Source organism: Pelobates fuscus, chromosome 4 (assembly GCF_036172605.1).
Source record: "Pelobates fuscus isolate aPelFus1 chromosome 4, aPelFus1.pri, whole genome shotgun sequence".
NCBI classification, from domain to species: domain Eukaryota; kingdom Metazoa; phylum Chordata; class Amphibia; order Anura; family Pelobatidae; genus Pelobates; species Pelobates fuscus.
The window spans coordinates 321586233-321596459 of NC_086320.1; positions in this window are offsets into that span (position 1 = coordinate 321586233).

Here is a 10227-nt window from a genome sequence, read left to right on the forward strand (position 1 = left end):
CTCTAATCCAACTCTCTGCTTGACCCCCTTCAGTCTGGATTCCGCGCTGGTCACTCTGTCGAAACTGCTGTGACCAAAGTATCCAACGATTTAATTGCTGCTAAATCTCACGGCCAATACTCTATCCTAATCGTCGTTGATCTTTCTGCCGCCTTTGACACTGTTGATCATCAACAGCTTCTTCACATTCTTCGTAACTTTGGTCTACGGGATACTGCTCTCTCCTGGTGCTCCTCCTACCTCTCCCAGCGCTCTTTCAGTGTTTCTTTCTCTGGTTCTGCCTCTTCTCCCCAACCCCTCTGTCGGCGTCCCCCAAGGTTCTGTCCTCAGCCCCCTATTGTTCTCTATCTATACTGCCTCCCTTGGTAAACTCATCAGCTCCAATATAATTTATATGCAGATGACACGCAAATCTACCTGTCCTCCCCTGATCTCTCTCCGCCCACCTTGACTCGTGTTTCTGACTGCCTCTCTGCTATTTCCAACTGGATGGCTGCTCACTTCCTTAAACTCAACCTGTCCAAAACAGAACTTCTAGTTTTTCCTCCCTCAAGTGCTGCTACTCCTGTGTCTGTCTCCATCCAAGTCAACGGCGCTACTATCACCTCTACCTCACAGGCTCGCTGCCTAGGGGTTCTTTACGTTTCTGACCCCTCTTTTACTCCCGATGTCCAATCGATAGTTAAATCCTGTCGCTTCCAACTCAAGAACATAGCACGCATCCGCCAATATCTAACGCCGGATGCGGCTAAGATACTGGTTCCTGCTGTTGTTCTTTCACGCCTCGACTACTGCAATCCCCTTCTCACGGGTCTTACATGTTCCCAGCTTGCACCCCTGCAATCTATAATGAATGCGGCTGCGAGGCTTATTTTCCTGTCCGGTCGCACCTCCCACACCTCCACGCTCTGTCAGTCCCTGCATTGGCTTCCAGTTAGATATAGGGCCCAATTCAAAATTCTGGCGCTTGCTTACAAATCCCTACATAATGCTGCTCCAACATACCTATCGTCCCTCATACACAAGTATGTCCCATCGAGACCCCTGCGCTCAGCCCAAGACCTACGCATATCCTCTGCCTGAATCCCCACCTCTGACGCTCGCCTTCAAGACTTCTCCAGGGCTGCACCTATTCTGTGGAACTCCCTTCCCTCCTCAATCAGACTTTCACCCAGCCTCTTTGAAAAAATCTTTGAAAACTCACTTCTTCATTACAGCGTATCAATTAAACTGTCAGCAGGCTTCTCATCCCCCACCCCATGACTCCTCTCCTGCAACTGTCAAAAATGACATTCCCCTACTTTAACCCTTTGTGTCACTATACCCCACTCCCTCTAGCATGTAAGCTCATTGAGCAGGGCCCTCAACCCCCTCTGTTCCTGTACGTCCAGTGGTCTGATCTCAATTATGTGTCTGTTAGTCCACCCATTGTACAGCGCTACGGAATTTGTTGGCGCTATATAAATAATAATAACTATCTTGCTTAGCATGTAATGCGTCTATCTCATATATTAGTTTCCTCTTTCACGTTGCATTACTGAAATAAATGAACTTTTGCACGATATTATAATTTTTCGAGTATCGCTCTGTATGTCTGTGTGTGTGTGTATATGTATATATATATATATATATATATAGAAAGTAGAATTGACAGCACTCCAAGGACTTCTTCTTAAAAAGTAACTTTTATTATTCCAAATAAAATATCAACGTTTCAGTCTAGCGATTCTAGACTTTCATCAGGACATATTCCACATTCACATAACTCTCTCTTATATACCCACTCTAAACAATCAATACACTCACCCCTCCTGTGTCTGGACCTCCCCTCCAAGCTTCTCGGTTCATTTTCGCGCCGAAAATGCCGGTCGCTTCCTGATGACGTCATCGTGCGTCATTACGCATGCGTCATGACGTCCGCGTTACTGCGCGTGTGTCATAGCTGGGGCCCTTCGTTTACACTTGGTTACCATGGGGACCAATCGCCAAAACGGCTGGAACTATACTTTCCAGCCCAAATTCAAAATACTGCTTTACTTTTAACACACCATATTTACAGTACTGACTGCATGCATATTAAAAACAACATTGCTACATTGCACTCATGACCGGAGGTTAAACAGTCCAAGACTACTGAGCTGATAACGGATTTACTTAAAGGGACAGTAGCAACCTATGTCTATTCACCAGAATCTCTTAACCAGCATATATTGAACAGCATTTGACCGTAGCATAAGCAAACAGCACATATGAACAGAGCTGTCATAGTCAGTTGATCCAGGCCAACCTGCTCCTTTGTAGGGTCCACCAAAACAACCTATGTTGCAAGTCCTGTTCCCCTTTCCAGCCAAAGTATAACATATATTTACATATTTACAGGTCTGTAGATTTCCATGTGTCACACCCAGTATTACCACCAATTACCCAGCTAGTGTTGCTTCTTATATTAATCTACAGGGATCTCCCTTCCGTATCCTGAACATCAATGCTCGTGGATATGTCAGACGGAGCCTATAGATCAGCCTCCATGAGGCTACTCATTTGGTAAGGATCCGAACCCCAGAGTAATACTCCATAGATAAAATCTGCTTAGAATCGTCCTATGACCAGAAACCATAGGCCCAACACGCCTTTCTGTCTAGACGGGGATTCCTAGAACCTCTCGCTCTAACCCAGTATCAATCCTTGTGTTCCAAATTCAATTTCTTTACACGGACAAATACCTACTACATGTCATATCCCCGTGAGGGAAACTATTCATATTTGAGAGTACATACTTCTGTGGGTCCCCTGTGTGTCATTCTCAGATCCCCCAACCAGACCATCAACCTTTACCATGCATGGTCAATGGGTCCTTCATCGATAGCAAGTGGGACACTCCACATTAATTACCCGGCAAATGTTTTACTCATCCATCATTAGGGTATTCAGTCCGTCGGCCTGTCCCCAAGGGTGGGCCTACGGGTGTGATAACCCCCTATCAGGAGTCAATGCAAAACCATCAAAAACCGGAGGCGTATGGATACCGCTAAGGTAGTTAGAGAAAGACCGCTAGTGAGTATTTCTCATTAAGACCTTTAGGTGCGGTTGTTTCCAATGTCCTAATCCAATAAATTTCTCTTTGCAGGAGCATTTTCTTCCTGTCGCCTCCTCGTATTGGTGGTGGTATTTGGTCAATTGCCATCAGTTTCAGTGTCGTGAGGGCATGTCCAGCTTCCAAGAAATGTTTAGCCACGGGCAGTTCGGAACCATTGTCCCGATAAGCTACCCTGATACTTGAGCGGTGGTTTCTAATACGTTCCCTCAAAGGCAGATCCGTCTTGCCCACATAGGCCAATCCACATGGGCATGTCAATTTGTAGATAACGTAGTCGCTGGTACATGTAAGGCGATGTCTGATGGTGTATTGTCTCCCTGTTAAAGGGTGTGAAAACGATCGACCAGGGACCATGTGTCCGCAAGTGACACATCCCAAGCAGCGATAACAACCCGCATTGCTGGTCATTGTTTTAGTCTCATAGCAGTGGCGGGGATCCGTTCTAACCAGTAGATCCCTAAGGCTCTTATTCCTCCTATAGCTCATCATCGGTGGGGCTGAGAAGATGTTCGGAAGTGTGGTATCATTTCTAACTGCCCGCCAGTTGGCATTCACTGATCTCCTCAGTGCCGGGGATGCTGTATTGTAAACAGTTGGAAAAACCAAGCGTTGGCTCTTAGTATCAGGTATGGTCTCCGTCTGGTTGCATCTCTGCAGAGCACTGTTTAAGGTCGTTACTTTATAACCCCGTTCCAGGAACTTGTTCCACATCGTCTTAATCTGCTCTTGAGCTCTATTTGTATCAGAGTTGTTTCTATATACCCTCAGAAATTGCGAATATGGCAATGATGCCTTCAGCGGGTTAGGGTGAAAACTCCTGGCATGGAGGAGTGTATTCCGATCCGTAGATTTGGTGAATAAGGTGTATGCTATTTTGTTGTTCTCTCCAATACTCACTCTTACATCAAGGAAGTCCACAGACGTGGGACTAGCTGTCATAGTCAGCTCAATGTTAGGACTCGCCCTGTTAATCGTTGCCACCATCTCTGTAGCTGTCTCTAGGTCACCCTTGATGATGAAAAACAGGTCATCGATGTATCTCCCATACATCAGTATCTTGGACTTGAATGGTGTCATTATATGTTCCATTTCGAACCTATACATGTAACAATTTGCATACATGGGGGCCATCGCCGCCCCATCGATGTCGGCGCGAAAATGAACCGAGAAGCTTGGAGGGGAGGTCCAGACACAGGAGGGGTGAGTGTATTGATTGTTTAGAGTGGGTATATAAGAGAGAGTTATGTGAATGTGGAATATGTCCTGATGAAAGTCTAGAATCGCTAGACTGAAACGTTGATATTTTATTTGGAATAATAAAAGTTACTTTTTAAGAAGAAGTCCTTGGAGTGCTGTCAATTCTACTTTCTATAATTTTTGCCGATCAAGCACCGGGCATTCTATTAGAGCAAACAGTGAGTGCAGCACCTTTCAAATTTTTTTATATATATATATATATATATATACACACACACACACACACTTAACTACAGATATACACACACAATCACACACATAAACACAGACATACACAAACACAATCACAGACCCACACACATATAATCACATACACACATAATTAGATATACACACACAAACATCACCTACATCCACACATTTAATAAATAAGAGGTCCACCAGCCTCCCTACCTTGCTCTGGGAGGGCTGGAGTGGATCCTCAGTCCCTGATGGTAAGTGGTTGCTGCTGGGATCTGTGTGCTCTTCCTTCACAGGTCCATTGTGCACCCTGTAATATGACGCAGATGCCTGGATGATGTTATATGCTCACTGCAGGGTGAAGACAGTCAGACACAGCCAGATGTACACAGTTATACACATATAATGTCAAATGCAGCCACATGCACACAGTCCCAGACACATAGTCACTCGCACAGTCAAACACACAGTTCCAGGCAGACAATCACACACAAACAGTTGCAGGCAGACAGTCGCCCACACAGTTACAGACAGTGACACACACACAGCTACAGGCAGACCGTCACACACACACAGTTACAGGCAGTCACACGCACAATTACAGGCAGACTGTAACGCAGTTACAGGCAGAATCACACAGTCACACACACTCAGTGACAAGCAGATAGTCACACAGTCACAGGCAGACAGTCACACACAGTCACAGGCAGACAGTCATACACAGTAACAGGTAGACTATCATGGAAATTCAGTCTCACACACAGTCCCAGGTAGACCGTCACAAGCAGACATTCATACACACACACACACACATACAGGCACAGGCAGACAGTCACACACAGTCACTGGCAGACAGTCACACACACAGACACAGGCAGACAATCTCAGGCAGACAGTGATAGGCACAGTCACAGGCAGTCAGTCACAACACAGTTACAGGCAGACATTCTCACACACACCGTCACAGGCAGACAGTCATAGGCAGAAAGTAACACACAGTCACAGACAGACAGTCACAAGCAGAGAGTCGCATACACAGTCACAGGCAAACAGACACACACACACACACACTGTCACAGGCAGACCCAATCACAGTTTTACACACACACATCACACACTCTCACTTACTGGTCAGTGAAGTCCCTGGTGTGTAGTTGTTGGGGAAGCAGGGACTCCTCGCTGCTTCCCCCCATTGTGCAGCAGTAAGAGCAGCAAATGGAGGCTGTCTGTAGCTGCGCCCCGCACCTGCCACAGCTGAGTTGGCTCCGCCCCCCAACTCTCAGTGAAGTACTAATGTACTGCTGCATTCCGGTCCCCTGCGTGTGTGAGCTTTGTGGCTGCCCAGCGCAGGCACACAGCTCCAAGCCTGGCTAGCCCTGGCGGCACCCCTCTACCTGGTGGCACCCGGGGCAGACCCCACCCCCCTTAGTATGCCACTGGGTCAATCCCAGGTAATGAGAAACAATTCCCTTTTTAACTGGTCTCTATTCCTCAACAAAAAATCCCAGATCTCACCCAAAGGCCAGCCCTATAGCCCTCAGGCCTCCTTCTGATTCAACAGCCTGTTCTCCAACATGGAGGGCAGATACGAGAGAGTTCCTGCTTTGTTTTAACAGTTAGAAAACCTTAGATAAGTGTGATGCATTTTCTCCTTCCCCTCTAGTCAGCCATATCATGCACCGTGCGTTCATTATTGTTTAAAAGGAATGATATGGGGAAAGGACATTGTACAGCATTGTTGCTAGGATTTGAAATGGGGAAGGGATGTAATCCCCACAAATATCATAACCAGTTTCTTAATACATTCCATAGACTAATCAACTCTTTTTAAAAAGTAATTGAAGGAACACTACAGTGTAATACAACATGTATTCCTGCCCCTTTAGTTCTGGTATGACTGTTTAGGTCTCTAGCCCGCCTTGCCTCACTTTTAAAAGGTGATTTTACTCACCATTTCTCCAACGTCGCACCAGTCTCGCCATGACTGGCTCCTCCAGGTTATGCCTCATGTCTTAGATCATCAAAGTGATGATCTCAGCCAATCCAATGCTTTCCCATAGCAAATCTTTGGGAGGCTATTGCACATGCGAAGCAAAATGCTGTGCTGCATCAATCCGCATCTCCTCATAGAGATAAATTGAATGAATGCATCTCTATGAGGAAAGTTCAGTGTCTGCATGTAGAGGGAGGAGATACTGAATGGCAGTGCTGCTCACTTTACCGCACTGCCCCAGGAAGCACCTTGTGTAGCCATCTGAGGATTGGCCACTAGAGTTATAACCAGGCTGTAATGTAAAGACTGCATTTTCTCTGAAAAGACATTGTTTACTGCAAATAATTCTGAAGGGAATGATTATACTCACCAGAACAAATATAATAAGCTGTCGTTGTTCTGGTTACTATAGTGTCCCTTTAACCCCTTAATGACCAAACTTCTGGAATAAAAGGGAATCATGACATGTCACACATGTAATGTGTCCTTAAGTGTTAATATCAGTTGGGGAATCAAAATTCATGGAAATAGATGAAAATTGCTTCTAAAAAGTTGTGTATACAGTATTTAAGCAATATTGCAAATTTTATGTTGTTCTCTATGGGGAACATTCAGCATGTACTGTACATGCTGAGCGTGGACATGCTGAACACCAGTGCTGCACCTCTGGTGGCCATCGGAGTGACTGCCACTAGAGGTGTTACTAAGCACCAAAGTAAGCACAGCCTTTTCTCTGACAAGGCAGTGTTATTAACCCGTAAGGACCAAACTTCTGGAATAAAAGTGAATCATGACATGTCACACATGTCATGTGTCCTTAAGGGGTTAAAAGCTTGTAGGGACATGCTATAGATACCAGAACCATTACATTAAGCTGTAGTGGTTCCAGTGACTATATTGTCCCTTTAAAGAAAGTACAGGCTTAACTATTCTTTAATATCCAACACACTTTGTTTAGTTCATCTTTGCTGATAGTTCAGGGTCTCTGAAAATAATTTAACAACTATAACAAGATGCGGATACACATGGATAGATATGTCAGTAGTAGTACGTGTTAGAATGTAGCTGTTAAGAGAGGATGATGTTCACGTGTTCTGTGCCAAGTAGGAATAAAATAGATTTTCATTTCCAGAAAGCTCTAACAAACTAGAAATTCGACATGCTAAGAGAGAGAATTATCAGAGTGTTCTGAGAAGTAACACAGCGGAAAGTACTGCAGGTAGGTCGGTCTCGATGCCAACCAATAAAAAATCAGCAGCTACAGTCCTGTTGGCATGATTTCTTTTTAGGAGAACTGACAAAAAAATAAAATAAATAAGATTTCTACATTTTACTGATAGTCTCATTAACAAATCTCCAAATGGCAGAAAATTAAAACCCTAATGGCAAAATTTCAGCTAAAATAGCCAAGTTGTGACTATAATTGAGCTGGAGATTTTTGCTTATCCGCTTTGGTAACCTAACGTTTGCCATTCAGATTTCATTTCACAGCAAATTGTAATTTAATGAATAAGTCAACAAACGTCATTTCTGTTCCACTTTTCATGGTTGATTAATGAAAACTTAAATCCTGTCATTTGGTGCTCATTCTAATGGGCTGTCAAAACCCACGTAAAGCAATTACGAATAATTATATAAAACCAACACATTCCACATTGCTGTACAACAGAAATAAAGACAAACATTTAATTCTAACAGATCATGGATAACATTCTAAAACAGTAGATGAAGGGGCCCTGCCCAAACAATCTCCAAACACTCAAGTTACAGAAGACGCTATAGTCACCAATTGTCACTCACTATGCTACAACAGAAATTGCTGTAGTTACCAACTATTTATAGCTGCTAGTCACAAACCACCATGTGACACAGGCTACGTTTGTCACCAAATGTCACGTTTAGGTCATGAATGGCATGCATTTAAAATGTCACTCTCATAACATAGTGTGGTTTAAATATTGTGTGATGTTTGAGCACCTTTGACATTGTTCTGCTTTAATTACATTGCAGAATCATTAACGTCAGCGTTCAAAACAGTGTCAGTTTAATTGATGCAGTTAGGTTAAAGGTTTTAGGGTTAAAGTTATGGTATTGTTCCTTGTTCCCTTCGTCAAAAAGACAGTGGCTCGAATTAGCATAGAGGTTATCGTGAACGACTCCATATAGCAAGATATCTATGTGCAAGAAACTGTTAGTAATAATAACTAGTGTTGGAGGACTTGCTACTGCTGGTAGCGTTTTGCTGTCTGACGTGACCTCTATGGTCTGTGTGGCGCTAGAAAGGAACTTCACCCGGCATAGTTGCCAACATTTGAAAAAAAATTCCAAGGACACTTTGCAGCACAGCTATCAATTACTACCGTCCCTTGAAAATTTACCACACCCACTGCCGCAAAGCTCCACCCACTATGTCCAACCCACATAACTAATCTCCGCCTACTTATCATAATCCAGATTACAGGGTCTACTCAATAAAGAGATAATAACATGGTAATTGAGATGATAATTCTAAACTTAAGTTGGAAAAATTATCCCATTCAGCTGCACTATTTTGGCCTAAAGTTTGAAATTCCCATCTCAATCCCCTGCAATTCTCTCTTTACTGATACAGTATACAGGTATACAGTAAGCACACAAGCTCACTGATACACAGGCTCAAAGACAGACAAAAAAGAGAAAAGCGATGTGTGTGTGTCTGTCATAGCATGTGTGTGTCTTTCAAGGTGTGTGTGTGTCTGTCATGGTATGTGTGTGTTTGTCAAGGTGTGTGTGTGTTTGTCAAGGTGTGTGTGTGTCTGTCATGGTATGTGTGTCTGTCATCTGTCATGGTATATGTGTATGTCTGTGTCTGTCATGGTGTATGTGTGGTAAAGTACAGGATACAGATAATACACCTTTTCTAAGTATTACACTCACCTTTTTAAGAGCCTTCAGTTCCTGGCTCTAAGGATAATCAGCAGGGTGCCACTTCCTGGGGATGGCACTTCCCCAATAAAGGTTCCTAGAGGCTTCAAGGACTTGGTTTGGAATTACTTATAAAATATATAGGTTACAAATAAAACATATTAACTATAAGTATCAAATAAAAAGTCCAATTGAAAGTCTAGATCTGCCAAAACTCGTTTCACTCATCTATGAGCTTCCTCTGTCAGCTGTAGTGTAGCCTCAGGAATCCTTTGCCTTTTAAATGTCCTGTAAATCCTTTAAATCCTCCCCTTTAAGCTCACATGATATTCCATTGGCCAATCCCAAGTTCAAATTGTGTAACATCCCTTTGGGTAATTGGCTGCATCTGTTTTTAGGGAACCCCTATTGGGTAATTGAATTTGCCGCTTTAAATTTTAATTTATCATTGGTGGTTGAGTGACGACTGTCTTGACGCGTCACATCCGGTCTGTGGTTGGCGAAAGTGACAATGCGGGCACTGCCGCTCGTCACATCCGCCCGCCACAACTGGAATGAATTTGTGGCACCAGACATACCCTATCTTTAATTTGTATCATTGGTGGCCAGGGGTGTCGATCGTGAATGCGTCACATCCCCTATGTCGCCATTAAAGCCGCCCATCCCATTCGCCAGCCTCATTTAGACGCAATTCCTCGCCATGCTTAAAATAACCTCCTGCTAATCTGGGAATTGGTCCTGGTCTAAGCTGGGGTGTGGCTGTGATGACATCACGAATGTTCATCAGCCCAAACAC